General features: G+C 42.7%; 1 protein-coding gene and 1 pseudogene across 30 annotated transcripts in view; one reads left to right on the top strand and one right to left on the bottom strand.

The window, feature by feature from the left end:
• The window catches only part of Magi1 (membrane associated guanylate kinase, WW and PDZ domain containing 1), a 656,033-nt gene that overhangs the window by 98,349 nt on the left and 539,569 nt on the right, over nucleotides 1-18,115 (top strand). The window lies entirely within an intron of this gene.
• LOC128099831 (histone-binding protein RBBP4-like) lies at nucleotides 10,340-11,691 on the bottom strand (annotated as a pseudogene).

The following is an 18,115-nucleotide window of genomic DNA, read 5'->3' as shown; positions in this document are numbered from 1 at the left end:
CAGCTGTTGGTTTAGATGATTAGGAGGTCCCACCTGTGATCTTCAGACGAGGTCTCCATGTAAAGAAATGCCTGCATAGTGTTATTTTCATTATTTTATTCCGAGCTTTAAGTCATCCTGTTTCAATGCAGAGAATGGTATCAGGTCCCTCGTGTAACCACTGGGGAGGTTGTTGTTTTCGACAGTGTCATCTTAAGATCTTAGGGGTCGTTCTGTTCATTCCTAGTCTGAGTGTAGCACTCTGGTCATCTTGAGCAGGGAAGTGAGACAAGAACTCGTTATTTATCAAAAGCCATTAATGAGTGCAGGGAGTAGGGTGGACCAGTGTAGAGCACTTGCTTGGCTTGTGCGAAACCCTGGGTTTGGTTTGACAGCCCCTCCCCAAAAGCAGCAGCAGCAGCAGCAGCAAGAAAAAACCCAAACAAACAAAACTCATTTAAAAGTCCTGATCTACAGAAACATTTGCTTTAGCTTGGGATTTGACTTAGTTTAGTTAAACTGAAATAAATTGTTCCTATCCATTGATCAAATTCCCTTTTAATCTTAGGAGCTCTGTTTTTATTTGTAGCTTAGATACTTGATGCAATAATATATATGCATACATATATATGTATTTACACACACACACACACACACACACACACACACACACACACACACACACACATATATATATTTTTTGAGAAGGTCTCTTTAGCCTAGGTTGGCCTCAGACTTGCTGTGTACCCAAGGATGACCTTGGACCTCTGATTTCTACTCAAATGCTAGGATTACAGGCATGTACCACCATGCCTGGTTTATGGGTGCTAGGGATCAAACCCAAGGCTTCATGCATGCTAGCTGAGCATGCTACCAACCAAGTGAACCACACTTGTGTCCTAGAAAATTTTTAGTAGGTAAAAATTTCTACTTTATATGTGTCTGAACTCGATTGGATAGACAGTTACACATAAAAACTGTGGAATATATTTCCTTTGAAAAAATTTTTTTAATGGAATGTATTTCTTAAGATCAAGAGATCTAGTCAAACATTTTCTTAAAAAAAATTGATTTCGAGACAGGGTTTCCCTGTGTAACCCCAGCTGTCCTGGAACTCACTCTATAGACCAGGCTGGCCTGGAACTCACAGAGATCCCCCTGCCTCTGCCTGGAATGATGGGATTAAAGGTGTGTGCCACCACTGCCTGGCTTGGTCAAACATTTCTTAATAGATTATTATTTTGTTCACATTTCCTTGATTATGAAACTTTCTTCACAAAAAAGTTAAATAAAAAAAAAAGAGAAGAAAAGAAAAAGGAATTGTTACATTTTGATTTCTAGTAAACTGAATGCCCTATTTCTCCTATGTATGACTCTTAGAGGCTAATGCAGTCATCTAACAGAATAACATCCATTAGGTAAAAATACCAACCTTCTGAGCAGTTTTTAACTTTATATGTGTGGGTGTTTTGCCTACATGCATGTTTGTGTAACACACACGTACTCCGTACCTGTGGAGGCCAGAAGAGGGTGCTGATCCCTCAGGACCGGAGTTTTAGGCACTCATGTGCTGCTTTGTGGATGCTGGGAATAGAATCCAGGTCCACTGGAAGAATAGGTAGTACTCTTAACGCTGAGCCTTGTCTGTTCTTAACTGCTGAGCCTTGTCTCCAACCCCTAAAATTATGAATTTTGATACAGTTTCTTTGTATTCTCCCCATTCTTTGTATCATGCAGTACTCCACGGTTCTGTTAACTACAATGGAAGCAAAAGTTTGGTTGTGGGGGAGGTGGTGCTCAATGCCAGTGCGCCTGCCTGCTTAGATCCAGGAGGCCCTGGGTTGCACACCCAATACCCTCTCCGCTTACAAAAATGGTCTTAAAAACTTCCGTTTAGCAGGCCAAGCAGGATGAGTTGTGGTTGTGGCTCTCCAATGCAGGCCATGCAGGAAACACATGTTCTCATGGCCTCATGCTATATAGGCTGCCAGTGGCTCTGTGGTTGAACCACCAGCTGCAGGTTGGCCAAGGGAGGCCATTATCCCCAAAGGCAAGTTCCTTCTCAAACTGTGAGTGGGTTAGGTCACCTCCAGGAACAAGCTGAGTTATAAACAATTTTCCTGGTGAGCCATCTGGGGAGGGAGAGGATTTCCTGAACTGAACCCAGACTGTTGTCACTCAAAACACACAAAGACCCTAACCTTGAAGATCAGAAGCATTAGGGCAAGGGCTGGCCACATGTTGCCTGAGAGGACTGAGTATCACTGTTGGTTGTGACGCTGCTGTCCTTGGGGTTTTCCAATCTCAGGACAGTTCTCACATGTTGGATTCCAGCATACAGGCCCCTTCCTCTTTTGCTCTTCACCTTCCAATGAGGGTCTCTGATAGAGACCAGTGGAAGAGAGCTTTGGCAAGCAGTACAGACTTACCCAGCACCAGGAGGAAAGTTGCTGTGTAGAGACTTAAAGAAAAACAGCCCAGTTTGATTCCAAGCGTGCTGAATGTTCTTTATTTTGGCAAGGCAAACCCAGTTTGCCTCTCTGCTCTACTGGTGGATTAGCACCTTAGTGTAGTAACACGTTTAGCTCTATGCTAACTCACCTCACTCTTCTCTGCTTTCTTTGCCACTTAAGGGACAATCAAGGTTCAAAGGCCTCTGCTGGGTTTCCCCATCATGACTTACCCATATGTTCGTGGACTCTCTTTGCATATACTATATGGAGCCAAGTGAGAGTAGATTTGTGGTTAACCCATGGGTTGCCAACAGCTTCAGAAACATTGGAAATCCTGAGCCTGCCACTTTTCTTTGTATTTTATAGTCAATTCTTTTCATCCGACTATTATTCATTCATAATAATTTAATATCCACAATATGGAAGTGGGAGCCTTGATGCTGATAGATTATGATACTCCCCCGTGTTGGTTTCAAGGTGAAGGTTGGGGTCCTTTTAATCTTGCCTGACGCCGTCCAGCTTTTTCTGTTGCTGACTGATAAAGCCAGCAAAACTGGTGGCTTTGAAATAATGGTTTGCCATTTCTCATGATTTTGTGTGTTGGCTGGTGAGAGAGTTCTTGGTCTTGCCCAGCTGCTCTGTTTGACTGGTGACAGCCTGGGAAGTACTCTCCAGTGTCTGTCCTTTGGCCCCGACGGTTCCTGGAGCACTTTGCGTCTCTTCAGTGTTACTTTTCTCCTAGGGGCTGGACCAGCTTCCATACTTGGTGGTTTTGGACATCATTCCGGAAGAGTGAACTTAGAGTGAGGGAAGAGGACCACTTGAACCCGGGAGTTTGTGGGCTCACCAGGGCAGCCTTGGGAGAACCCCATCTCTAAGGAACAGAACAAAAATCTACACGGTAGTGGTGTTGGCAGAAGGAAAGCCTCTTGCGTCTCCTGCTACAGAGCTCATCTGTACCACTGTCAGCACTTCCTGTTCCTCAGGGCAAGTTCTAGACTCACCTGTCAGTGAGGTTCGTTACAAACTCCCCAGCCACCCCTTCCACCTCTTGCCACTTGCACCTCTCACAGGACAATCATGGGATGTCTCGCAGTTCCTTCAACTACTCCCTTCCCTTAACTTTTGCCCAGGAACCATGCATTTCTCTCCATCTGGAATATTCCTTATTGCATATTATTTTTCTAGCTAGCCTGCTATATATACTTCAGACTTCCGCTTCAGGGCATTTTCTAAGGGTGTTCCTGTTGTGACACCCTAGATTCTGGGAAACATAACCCTTCCTAAGAGTTTCCTCTGTTTTCCTGGTCATTACAGTGTTCCTCATTCCTTTTTAGAATTTGTTTTTGTCTTTCCTGAGAAACTCATCCTGTGTCCCAGGGCAGAAACAATGGCTGCTTTCTCAGTAGCCTGCTCCCACCATCCGTGACAGAGACTAGTTATACAGGTCCCGTACTTTATTTGCTCAGAACACAACTTCAGTGTACCCTTGGAATTCCTCCTCCTCCTCCTCCTCCTCCTCCTCCTCCTCCTCCTCCTCCTCCTCCTCCATTTCTTCTTAGACAAGCCTCCAACACCACCCCCTACCCCCAGCCACCCAGGGAACTTGCTTTGTATACCAGACTGGCCTTGAACTCACAGAGATCCTCCTGCTTCTGCCTCTCAAGTGCTGGGATTAGAGGAGTGCCTGGCTGAAATCAGGTCTCTTGGCAAATATCCTTATTAGCTGTCCATCATGGGAAAAGATCCCTCATCTTGATCAAGCTCCACATGACTTCAAAACAACATTTTGACTGCAACCATGCCAGGAACCCTGAATGAAACTGTGGGACCACAGATGCTTATCAGTTTAGCTGCTACTGCACCCTGTACTCTCTCTAGGCTCCAAGGAGAGGATGTGTGAATGGGTTACATTGTTTCCAAAGGTAGTTATTGAAAGAAATGTAAACTTCCCTGAATACTCACTTTTTAATAGAACATTTTCTGGTTAGATCCTACCTAGATGTAGATGGTGGTGTTTCCTCTTTTATATCAGCTCTTCTGGACTATTATTGAATAGATAGAATTATTAAGAAAATGTAGGATGATGTAGGATACTATAGGGTAGTACTTTATCTAAACCATAGAAACAATCAGTTTTTGTTCCAAATACTAGCTTAAGTAGAAAAGACTGTAACAGAGAGCAAAGGAGAGCTAGCAGACACGGAGGGAGTGGTCTCAGGAAAGGTTTGAACCTGGAATAGAAAGTTCCGAGGTTTCTTATTGAATCTCTTCTTTTCTCAAAGTATCTTCCTCCATAGGTGATCTTTGTCTGAATTTTGACCTACATGATAGAATTTGGAAAGCCCAGGGTCCCCCAATTTATTATATGACAGATTTACTTACATGCTCAGAAGACAGGATTAGTTGGTAGAACTTGTCGAGTGTCTGTTCCTAAGCCAGTCAGCTTTTGCTACAGGTGGATTCTAAGGCCGCCAGGAACACATTCTTGATGATGTATGTTATAGGTAGGACTGAAAGGGGTTGCAGCTTCCAAAGTGGAGCCAGCCGGTGGGTGCCCTGATAACTTGAAACTGTCTGTTGTTTTAGAAGAGTTGCAGGGGAGTTGGTTTTAGGAAAGTGATATGTTACCTAATTGAAGAATACAGCAATTTTCCAGCCTCTTTTTGCTTTAAGACAGCAATAGATGATAAAGTGTTGAATGTCATTTTCCCTCTGTGTCAAGATGAATTTTGTGTCCTATCTTTTACCATTAAGAGGTATAGTTTTCTTTTGCGAAGTGGGAAGGGGCGTGTAAATGTGCATTACACATTCTCAAAGCAAGAATTACAGAATGCATTAAAAATGTAGTTCTGTGATCCTTGCTAGGAAAGGCAGTGTTCCTGTGTGTTCTAAATTGTCACTAGTAAATGTGCACTTAGCAAAAGGAGAGTGAGTGTGAGGTCACGACTTCCTCGGAGCTGTAGTGCTGCTGCTCTTATTAGCTACATGCAAGTTGGGGTCAGGGTGTCTGGAATCCTTTCCTGTTGGACAATATAGTGAAGGAGTTGGAACACAGTATGCTCCATAGGTCATCAGTGAGGCTTTCTTTATGCTAGTTTAAGGTACATAGAAGGGGGATTGAGCAGAAAATGATACAGAAATCAGATGAAGATGTTCACTGAAAAAGAACACTATTCAATGAATTCTTTGTGCGATTTATGCTCATTTTTGCCCTTCTAAAGAAAACACAGTGAGGGTTGTTTTATCTGGAGATGCTTGGATTCTCAGGCTCTTTACTATGTCCTTCATTTCCTGGAATGTTTCCTCGAAGCTCCAGTGAGGGACAGGTTGAGAATTCTTAATTGAAAACCCAAAATCTGAGATACTTTAAAATCTGGCACAGCATGACAAAGTACTGGGAAATCCCAAAACATAAATCGTTTTTTTCTTGTGCGGTATTTTTGATTTGTTTATATTTATTTTTTACTTTTATTTTTAAAAATGGAATAAAATTGACCTTGGATGATTTGTATAAAGTATGCGTAAACCATACATGAATTTTTGTTTCTAGACTTGGGTCACACTATCAAGATCTTACTTTGTATATGCAAGCACTCTGTTCCCAAGAGTCTGAGGTATATATAAGGTATACTCAACCTACATGTTAAAGTGTGATGGGATTCTTATTGGGAAGGGAGTACTTAGACATGTGATATAACTGGTCAGCATGCTGCTCCTAGGGTGTCTATGTACATGGATTTACAGTAGAATGGAACACAACTTATAAAAAAATACAGTGTTTCCCTCCATACACACAGCTTCAGACTTAGAATTGGGTTCAGATACACTCATAGGCTATTATGTTTCTAGCATGCTGATTACTCCAGCATACAATTTTCAAAGATGAAGAAACCACCAGAACCCACGCGGTCATTTTGCTGAATGAATGTCCATCCAGCTGACTTGCAGAGGGTATCGGAAAGACTGAGACAAAAATGGGAAAAACCTGACTTTTACTTTAGATAAATTTTTTTTTAAATGTCATTTAGTCTTCTAGGATAGCTATGAGATGCACAAGAAAAAAATTCTCTTTGATGAAAGGAACTATGATTAGTTTTTAGCAAACTTGCTCAAAGTCACTAGTATTAGTAAAACAAAGACTGAACTAGAATCCAGGATGGATTTGAAATCGCTCCCACTTTTCCTCCCTTCCTTTTAGTTTTTTGAAACAGGGTCATGCTGTATAACCAGGTTGGCATGGAACTCACTGTGTAGCCCAGATTGGTCCTCCTGCCTCAGCCTCCTCTGAGTGTTGGAACTTCAGGCTGTGCCACCATACCCCCTGAACCCGGAATTTCTGACCCAGGCACCTTTCTCTTTTGTAACCATTTGGCATCATATCCTGAGTCATTTCCATGAGTTGGTTTATGTTATAAGGCCTTTTATTTGTTTTTGGTTCTGAGGACCCAGCCCAGGGCCTGGTGACTTCTAGTAAGTACTCTACCACTAAGATTTATTCCAAGCCTGTTTTGTGGTTTGTAGTGTTTAGTTTGTGAATGTTAGTTGTGGTTTAAATCTTCCATGGCTTTTGAAGCATGAAAAGGTGTCAGGTTGCTTGAGGAGATGGTGTTTGCACTGTGTCCTGTGGATTGCATTGACTCTGAGATGTAAACACCTTTCTGTTTTCACTGTGTTCTCTGCCTGTGCGAAGGCGGAGTTTCCTTGATTTGTGAGAGGCTGCTCTGTAAGGCAAGTTTGAATTAGATGGAGGAGAAAAGATAAATAGGTTGGAGGAGGTTGCTCTACACGCAGGTTTGTTATCACAGGTTTTTTTCATTGACTGCTGCAAGGGATCTGTGACAGGTTTGTAGGTCCTACTCACATATTATAATTGTATTTCATAGGGCTAATGCTGACGGCATCTTTGATTATAATGATTTCATTCATTTTGAGGGTTCATCTGAATGAAAGATCTCATTGTTTTACTTACAGCCTGTAATGACAGACACATCACAAGTTGCAGTTTTGCCACAGCTCCTATTGTGGTTAGATTTTATTTGAGAAGGTAGTTGTTTTTGAAAGGTGGAACTACACCTTTCATATTTAAAAAATGGCTTTACAAGTTCTGTATATTTAGAAAGTGCCCAAGAGACTTGTGTAGTTGCGTATGCATTGCAGTTTTAGAATCTTTCCAGGTGGAAGGACACAGTTGAATAGAGGGACCAAGGCCAAACTTTTGTTATGGTGGCAGGAGAGAAAGGAAACGTGAGCAGTTGGAATTCCTGCTGGAAGAACAGTTGAGTCTGGAGGAAAACAATGCATCATTTCTTCCCACTTGCCTTTGACAAGTGCTGTCTTCTGGTTTCTGTTTAAGCAGTGCTCCTGGTTCAGCCGGAAAAACTACTTGTGAATTCATTGTTGTATTGTTGCCTCAGATTCGATCCTCAGGGGTGTTCAGTAGTGTGCTGGTTGTGAGTTAATTGCCAGCTCTGGGCAGAGAGTAGTGGTTACCAGTGTCCCCATGGCCAGTGTTACACGGCCACTGTCATCATTGAATGCAGAGCTTTGGATCTGGTGTCAGTATGAGCTGGCTCTGTTCATTCACGATGAGTTCCTCCAGTGACACTTTACAAAAACAGAACTGTAATGACATTACATGAGGATGGATGGGTCATTCATTCATTGAGACTTCTATTATGGGTCAGATTTGAAAAGTTCTTTAATGTATTTTTATCTTTATATCTTTAATTTAATTTAATTTTTTTTTTATGAGACATGTTCTCACTATGTAGCCTAGTCTGGTTTCCAACTTGGCATCCTCCAGCCTCTACCTCTGCCCACTAGCATTGTAGCAAGCTTGTCCCACTTTTTCTTATTTAGTCATCATGACAGCACACGGAAAAATGCTGGTTGTGCTCCCAGACTTAGAATGTTTTCCTCTTATTCTCAGCTGCGTGTATTTTTCAATTTGCCTGTTTCTCTGAGAAGTGTAGCTGCATATAAATGGCAGATTTGAGATTGAAAAATATCTCACTCATCTCAGTGTCAGAGTGTGTGATGAGTAAGATATATATGTAATTATTTAAACATTCAATGTCAGTTAAGTTTCGCCTATACTTCCTCCTTTCCAGTTATAATAGTCCACAATATTTTCGGAAGAATTAATGAATTCATGCAGTTTACTGAACATCTGTTATGTGTCTGTTTTACATCGCCGGGATGCATCAGTGAACAAAATGGGAAAGAAAACCGTATCCCCCAGGGGAAAAAGAAACAACGAATTTATGTCAGAGCAGTGTATGTGGTGGAACAGGAGCCTTGGGTGGGGACATAAAGGGAAGAGTGTCGTAGGGTGAGGAAGGGGACTATGTACAACCAGGGGTTTGGGCAGCAGTTTTCTAAAGCCAGAGATCACATTCCTGTAATAGCTTCGTTTTCGGATACCTCACATTCCTGATTGCTTTTTCTCAGTGGAACACGGGATGTTAAATAGCCATGCTCCCGTGCTCCCTGAGCACAGGTGTAGTCTGTCTGGCCCCCCCTGCAGGTTGGATCCCTCTCTCTCTTGCCTTGATTGGATCACTGTGTAGCCCAACATTCTCTTGTCTCTCCCAGGCCCCTTGTCACACTCCTGGCTGTTGTTGATCTTGGGGTCGGCCTTTTCCACAGGCACGTCTCTCAACCCAGCCAGCTCCCCTGTCAATCATTTTACTGTTGACTGCTTGGCTCTAGAAGTAATACTTTTTGTGTGTCTCTGTGGTAGTGTCTCATAATACAGAAATCCTGCTGGGACCCTTTGATTAATTGGCAGATAACACTTCATTTGTGTCACCCCCAGTTCTTAATGCCATTGGAAGGTGTATGTTCATAGGCAGAGTCACACCTTTTCAAGTTCATTTTCACTGGGTGTGACGATGTCTGGAAGTGTGCTGTTGGTGTCAGTAAGAAGGGATGGGAAGGCAGAGGGGAGAAGAAGATCATCAGGATAGATGGACCTTAGTGTTGGGTCTACTACAAATACCTTTAGCTGGAAATGATTAACATCCCTTTTTTTTTTTTCATAGAAAAGTAATTTATTCCATTATAAGTACTTACACAGTTAGTCATGGAGAGCAACAGGCCCGATGCTGAGACAGGTCAACCAAAATGGAGAGGGCATCAAACTATAGTGGTCAAGGACTAACCCCTAGAAAAGCAACTCTTACCAAGGATTAATTTAACTTTACAAACAAAGAGAAACTAGCAATTCACTCTTTCTCAACTTGACAGTTCACCGGTGGTATGATGGTCAGTTTAAAACATATACCTTACAGCTTGGTGGTCCCAAGTTAAAAACAAAAACAAAAACAAAAACAAAAACAAACCCACACACAACAAAAACCATTTCACAGAAAGGAAAGGAATAATATGGAAACAGCTCAAGCAATACACTAATGAGCAAAAATACAAGGGGAAGGGGGACCGCGTTGTCGTAACTAAAGAAACCAAGACTCGGGTTTCCATAGGAAGTGTGCATCCTGGAAAGCCAGGTGTGAGGACTCTCAACTCTGTGACCTGACTCTCCCCTAAGTCCTGAATGAAAACGACGTCTTGCAATAGTTATACTCATGGCTTAGACACCTACCTCACTTGGCTCTATTCCTTATCCACTCTGGCCTCTTACTTGAGAATCTGAAAAACTTGGGGATATAGCTTAAGAAGAAAAATAATCACACGTAATATCCCCCATTTCTGAAGATGCTTTAAACCTGGTTTGCTACTAGAAAATTCCTGAAGAAAAATTTAAATATAAGTCTGTGGCTTTGTTGAATTAAGTCCCCCAGTTAAGATTAGAAAACCCCCGTGGTTTGGGCTAATAATATTGTTGGTGGCACCTATTGTAGCCGGAGAGCTGAACAAAGTCTGTCTCAATCCATCTCAGGGTTCAGAGGAAAACAAGGGGAGTCTAAACCACAAGTGCAGACATGTCTAGGATCCTTGTCCTTCTGTATTCACACTTCCTTCAGGGTCTTCATCATTATAAATGTTCTCTGCCATCTACCACACTTGCATGATATTGTCTTCTGATACAGAACAAATCACCCAAGGTTCATTGGGATTCCAGGAGAAGTCAGATATCTTGGCAGTGTGACTACCATGAATAAACAACAACTCTGGTGGGTCATCTTCTGCATCTTCTGGGGACTGTTCTTCTCCAGTTTTACTTAAATCCCAGACATTCAGCTTATGATCAGTACCACTAGAAGCCAAAAATAGTCTCATTGTGAGGTGACCACTGAACTTGGAATATTTCATCCTTATGTGATTCAAAGGAATGCAACTTGAGTTTCAGATTTCTCAGATCCCACAAGGCAACAGTCTTGTCAGCTAATCCTGTGGCAAGAATGAACCCACTATAGGGATTGAAAGATAGGCAGTTCACTTCAGCAGTGTGAGCATCGACCCAGTGGCTTGGCTTGGAAATATTGTTTGAACGAGTATTCCAAATCGTAAGTTTCTGATCATCAGCAACTGACCCAAACAGAGACTCGTGGAGCAGATGCCAGGAAACGTCCTCTACTACTGCTGTGTGCCCTGTAAAGACGGTCTTTGCATCTACCACTTTTCCTTCTTTTGGAACTGCTCTGATGTCCCATAAGCAGATGGTATGGTCATCTGAAGCACTAAGTAAGTGCCCGCTGAGATTTGGATTCCAAGAAAGACCATTACCTTCCTTTTCATGTCCACGGAGACACAAATCTGGGTTGCACTCTCCAGAAGGGTCTGGTTTAGAAGGATGCTTTCTGTAGTCGAGAACAAGCACATCACTGGATGGAGTCTTTGTTGCAGTGACACAAGGGTTCTGGGGCATGTACTGAGCCCTGTTTACTTCTCCTTCATGGTTGATCTTGATTTCTATTTCAATTTTCCCACGGACAGAGCCAAAACCTCCAAATTCTCCTCTTTCACTGTCATAGTGTGATGTATCAAACTGAGCATCATCAATTGGGAGCTGGACACTGGCTATCACCAGGTGGTTTTGTTCATCAGATGTGTGTGTGTTCCCAGGACAAGGCGATGAATGCTGAAATCTTTCCCTTCAGGCCTGGTTATATCTGGAAGCCACTGGGCAGTTAAACTGGGCCACTCCAGGGCATGGGTCATCACCAAATCATAAAGAAAAGGGGTGTTCTTCTTCCATATTTTGTACTCCTCATTGATCACACATTCTTCCACCGCGTCGCCAAAGGCAGCTTTCTTGTCAGCCATGGTGGCAGAAGAGCTGGGAGGGCTCGATTAACATTGTTTTGCTGGCATCTTATTTATCTTTAGTACCACCATCTGTTTGGATTGAGAGGAAATCCTTGTCTTACCACAGTGTAATAAAATTTCTTTTAAGGTAAAAACTGAGTTCATTTAGAGAAATCCCAAACAACAGAAATGGCTCAAATCGTGACCAATTATGAGGTTGGCTTTTCAGTGTCAGGAGTCTGGCTGATACTGGAAGAAAGCTGTGTGGTCATTAATAGACAAGAATCTCTTTAAAAGCTCTGGTAATGAGGCTGTGGAGATGAGGTAGATTTGAGGTAGGGTAGACAGCTTCTGAGGCGTAACGAGTCAGTGCGTATACACAAAACTGCTTATAAAATACATAACATTTAAAAACACATTTTTAAAATCATTTAATTACAGCCATATATATATACATAGTGGAGAAAATACGAACTTTGGAGCCAGACTCTTTATTTTTATCCACTTTCTTTTTATTTGTTGTATGGTCACAGGTCTGCCATGTGTGGTGCCTCAGTTTGTCTGCCAAATGGGGATGAAAATATCTCAGACGGTTCTTATGAGGACTGAGTGAATACATTAGAAATGGTCCAAGCTGTGCAGACTGTTACTTTTGGGGAGAGGATGGTGTCTTCCATGTTCAGCATGGGGACATTAGTATTCTAGGCCTGTGAGTAGGAAGAGGTGTCAGAGCAAATGGAGTTCTTTTGTTTGCCCAGCTCTCCCCTGGGAGTTGTGTGTCATTGGCTCTAGGCTGTTTGTCTTTGTCCTTGTTGGGCCAAAGTGAGTTGTTTTTATAACAGGTTTGGGCAAGGTGCCCTTGATTGTCATTGAGTGTGACCTTTGCACCACCTTAAGTGCTACCAAAAATATGTAAAAATACCGCTGAGGCCTTTTATTACTCTGGGATTATATTCTAAAGGAAATGTCAAGGATGACTCAGTGGCCGAGGAAATAGAATTTTAAAAGGGCTTAATCATGGATCCAAGTTGTTTTCTTTTCTTTAATATTTATTTATTATAATTATTTTGAAACAATCTCATGTAGCTCGGGCTAGCCTCTAACTCATTGCATGTGGAGGATGACCTTGAACTTCTGATCATGCTTTGATTTCCCAAGTGCTAGGATTGTAGATTTGTGCCGTCACCTCTGGTTTGTGTGGTGCCAAAGGTTGGACTGATGGCTTAGTGCATGCTGGGCCAGCACTCCCAGCGCTCTACCGGGTGAGCGACATCATGAGTCATGACTTCAATTCTGCCAGCTCCTGTTGCCGGGTGAGAAGTGTGGAGGGAGGCAAGGCCCATACAGGCCTGGGGCTGCACATCCCACCGTGAACTTAGTAGGACTTGTTGAGCTGCCCAGAGAGAAAGTGTAATGGGAATAAAAGTATCCGTGCAAGCCAAGATTAGGTAGAACTGGAGTACATGCGGCTCAACTGCCTTACTATTTGCAAGACTCCTCAGAGAGTTCTGTGGATAAAAATTCACCAAGGTGCTCTAAAAATACAAACAAGAGCCAACTTTTATCAAGCCCTTAACTATGTCCCTGGCATGATGCTGAGCTTTTGTATGATGTGTGTGCTCTCATGCATGTATGTGGAAGCCAAGGGCGGCATTGATTTTCTTCATCTATTTATTTCCACTCTATTTTTTGAAGCAAGTTCTCTCACAGAACATGGAACTTCCCCATTAACTAGACTGGCTGGCTGGTGAGATCTAGGGATCCCCAGTGCTGGGATTATGGGTGCATGCCCCCCCCCCCGGCTTTTCTGTGGGTGCTGAGAATCTAAATGCGGGTCCTTGGGCATTCACATTGAGTGCTCTTACCCCCAAAGCCATCTCATGCCAGCCCCGTTTTGCACCTTTAACTCACAAATCCTGACGATTGTCTTGTGAGGTTTTATTCCCAGATGCTCTCTGAGGAGATGAAGTTGGGTGTATAGGATGTGGGTTTCTGAACACAAGACCCGAGACAGGTTTTTAATGTTCCTTTTCCTTTAGAAACCGCTCTGGGAAGCTGCTGGGATACCCTAAGCAAACTGTGACTGACATCCCCCCTCTTTTTAATTACTTTAAAAACAGACAGACAGACAGACAAAAACTTCAACAATGGGTTGACTGGGGTGTTTTCTTTCTTTTTTTTTTTTTTTCTCTTTTTTTTTTTCATTTTTTTTTTTTTTTTTTTTCCAAGACAGGGTTTCTCTGTGTAGCTTTGCACCTTTCCTGGAACTCACTTGGTAGACCAGGCTGGCCTCGAACTCACAGAGATCCACCTGCCTCTGCCTCCCGAGTGCTGGGATTAAAGGCGTGCGCCACCACCGCCCGGCCTCTTTTTTGTTTTTTTAAGACAGGGTTTCTTTCTGTAGTCCTGGCTGTGCTGGAACTCAGAGATCCTCCTGCCTCTGTCTCTCAAGTGCTGGGCTTAAAGGTGTATGTTGCCATGCCCAGGTTTTTGTTTGTTTTTTTGGGGTATTTTCACTCATATGTCACTGTTTTCTTTGTATTTGCCCCTGCCCCTGGATAATTTTAGATGCAGTTGGCCTTACTGTGCCTTTATGCTGTCGAATATCTTGCTTTCTCCTTAGTATCCTTGTGATATAGAAACCTCTGTTGCTTTTTTTCCATAAGTATATATGTGGAAATCTGAGGATATCTTCTTTGAACATATTTTCATATATATACACACACACATACACATAAATTAATATATTTACCTTAATATATATATAATTTAATTTTTTTGACTTTTAAAAATGTATTCTCTGACAGTTTCATATGTATACAGTACGTCTTGACCTACTGAGGCAGGGTCTGTCACTAAACCCAGAGCTCAACAGTTTCAGTTACTCTGGCTGGCCACTTTACTCTGGCAATTCACTGTCTCTGCTTCTCTCAAATTGGGATTCCAGGGCCCCCCAGCCCTTTCTGACCCAGCTTTTATGTGTATTCAGGGGATCTGAACTCCCATTGCCTTGTGAGACTCACACCTTTGTATCTCTTTTATCTGTCAGACCATTTCCCCAACCCTCTCTTCCCCGCTCTGTGCCAGAAATGCTTGAGCAGTGACTTGCGGTTTTTACGACAGGCATGATTTTCCAGTTTTGCAGCCCCCTGGATAGGGGAATCTCCATACTGACCAGACATTTCCATATCATGAAGGCAAGAAATGGACCTGTGGGAAGATTTGATTGGGGCTTGTGATCCTACTTTAGACCAATGAAAGAGCACCTGATTAAGAAATACATAAATCTTTTAAAACTATAAATAAGGGAAAACTAGCGTTTTCATCTAATATTTAAATGTACATCAATTGTTAAAGAGCCAAAGTAGCATTTTTTTTTTTACAGATGGGCTTAGCTTTAATTATTCATACATCTCCTTGAATTATCACAGTTATCGCATAAGTGATGAAACAGTGTTAGGCAAATTACTATTTCTGCTCACAGAGACAGCTGAGTCTAATACTTAAAGTCTCTTCAATTACTTCCCATTACTCACTATAAAATCCAGATTCATCGGTGATACATGGACTATTAGGTCCCTGTTCCCTGTTGTTGTAGAGAGCTGATACAAGTTGGAACTGCTTCTGTGTGATGATGAGAATGCATCACTCTTGGGTCATGCTGTGCCTATGGAGAGGCCAGTAAAAGCCCCAGCATGTTCCAAGGTTAGATGCCCTTACATTCTTGCATAATCTGGACATCTGTACATGACTGGCCAGCCTCTGCTGTCTTCCTACCCCCACCATGTCTCCTTGGTAATTCTCCTTATACTTAAAGTTGTTATTACTTTTTTTTAATGTCTCTCAGGGTGTGGGTGGATAGTTCAATCAGAAAAATGCCTGTGGTCTCTAGTTTCCAGGAGCAAAGCTGAATGTTCGGGTGGAGGATGGGGTGGGTAGTGGAGGTAGGTGGATCTTTGGGGATGCTGGCCTGCCATCCCAAGCCAAAGTAACAGTGAAAGACCAACTTTCAATAAACAAGGTGGATAGACAGCTCCCAAGAAACAATCTTCAAGGTTGACCTATGGTCTCCACACAGACACATGCACACACACACACACACACACACACACACACACACACACACACACACACCCTCTTTCATTTCTGCTAAAGTCAGTTCCTTAAAAGATAGACATGTATTTGTCATGTTTATTCCCATACCTGTAAGCACAAACATGCCTGCTGCCTTGTATGTTCTATGTGGTGTTTATTGAACTCAGGCTTGACACCTGCACAGATGGCTGGCTGGATAAATACGTGAAGAATGAGCAGAAAAGCAGCAAATTGTACGTCATAGCGTTCACAGTCTTTTCCATGGGACCCATGACCCTTGGATATCAGAGTCAAAATTTCAACCTGATGAGGAGTAATGACATTTTATTTCAGGACATGTGAGCCCTAAGGGAGGCTGTACTTGCAACTGTCTCCTGTCGGGAATCTCTTGTGCTTCCTGTAGCCAGGCATAGCAGTTATCTAGAGCGCAGTTACACTGTCCTATCACAAGCAGTGTTAACAGAGTGTATCAGATGCTGGTGTGCGGCTGGGCATACACCAGTGGTCGTCATTTGACACTAGTTATCATTTGATAACTAGGTTAGCCTGGTTATTTCCTGACTGGCTGCTTCCTGTTGCTGCTTCTGCTTCAGGTTCTCAGATGTTCTTTGCAAACGGGGTATTGGTGTCATGGTGCTGCTTGACTTATTACATTCCCTTCCCACATGTCAGAGCTTCTCCAGGCTGTTTTACAAAATGGGTAGCTTTTAACAACAGAACTGTGTCATTTTTGAGTTCTGGAAACTAGAATCGTAACGTTGAGGAAGACTGTGGGAGGACCCCTTCTTGTGCCTTCTGAGTTTCTGCCAGCCACCAGCATTCCCTGGTTTTGTTGCTGTAGAGCTGTGAGCTGTAATTTGGGTTTAGGGGTTTAAATTTTTTTTTAAAATTTTAAATAATATGTATGCATTGAGCCTGGAAGGATGGGTCAGTGGTTAAGAGCACTTGTTGTAGAGTACCTAGACTTGAGTTCCGGCACACATGTGATGGCTCCCAACCACCCATAGCTGCAGTTCCAGGGTATCCAGCACCCTCTTCTGAACTCCTTGGGCACCAAGCACACATGTGGTGCACATGCACACATGCAGTCAGATCTCACACACACAAAATAATATAGTTCTAATAATTTTTAAATTATGTGTGTATGTATCTGTGTGTGTGTGTGTGTGTGTGTGTGTGTGTGTGTGTGTGTGTGTATGTGTGTGTATGTGTATGTGTGTATGAGAGTACATATCTGAAGCCACAGATGTCAGATCCCCCTGGGAGTTGGCGTTACAGGAAGTTGTGAACTGCCTTGCAGGAGCTGAGGACTGAATCTGGATCATCTGCAGGAACTGTTTGTTTTCATAACCACCGAACCAGCCTTCTAGCCCCTGTCACTTGGGTTTTGAATTCTTTACCCAGGCCCATGTTTGGGTGACTTGGTCCCCAGGAAAGTGTTACTGGGAGCTGGTGAAATGTAAAAGAGGTGGGTGCTAGTGAGATAGCTTCAGGTCCTTGGGGCCATGGCCTTGCAGGAGATCATAGGGCATGGCCCATTTGTTTTCCTTTCTTTTGCTCCCTGGCCATGTTGTGAGTAGCCTTGCCCTGGCCCAATTCAGTATGCCAGTTGCTCACAAACTGAAACCTCCAAAACCGTGAGCTAAGAAACTTCATCTTGGTTTTTTTTTTTTTTTAAAGTGAGGAAAAACTGACTTACTCACTCTTGATTTCTCTTCCCTTTCATACTGCTGTTGGAGGTAAGTGTGTGGGTGGGTGAGGTGGGGCACATGCGTGTGTTCATATATGTCCAAGTGCCTCCTCCTTAAAAAACTATATTAGTCATATTAGCCTTAAGGCCTGCTCTAATCTAGTGCTTCTTAACTAATTTTGTCTGCAAAAGGTGTGTTTCTAAATAAGGCCAGTTAAAGCTCCAGGTGGACCTGGGTATGTAGGGAGGGACACACCAGTTCAGAAACCCGGGCTTCAACCTTCTGCCTCGATGCTGTTCTGTGAACTTAATGTAGTCCGCTGCTCTTTGAGTAACTTTGCATGGCTTATCATCTCTTTGGCAGGCATGTTCAACCTAAGGCCCATGGGCTGCACGTGTCCCACAATAGATGCAGAAGTGGCTCAGCACAATTGTGTATAATGTTGTGCTGCAATATCAAAAGGTTGGACACCCTCATTAGAATTTTAGCTTTTTGTTATATGGTGTTCCATCTCTTAGTGTCTCCATTTCTATGAGGAGACTGATCACATAATACCTGTATTTTTGGAGTTTTTGAGAAGTCAGAGAGATGATGTATGTAGACGAATTTCTAAACAGTCTTATTAAATAAGAAATACAGAGCCAACTATAGAGGTAATAGCCAAAGAGATCAGAGAACCAGCAA

The sequence above is a fragment of the Peromyscus californicus genome, unplaced genomic scaffold, assembly GCF_007827085.1.
Source record: "Peromyscus californicus insignis strain IS unplaced genomic scaffold, ASM782708v3 Scaffold_6__1_contigs__length_162567912, whole genome shotgun sequence".
NCBI classification, from domain to species: Eukaryota; Metazoa; Chordata; class Mammalia; order Rodentia; family Cricetidae; genus Peromyscus; species Peromyscus californicus.
This window is presented reverse-complemented; position numbering and strand designations above follow the sequence as displayed.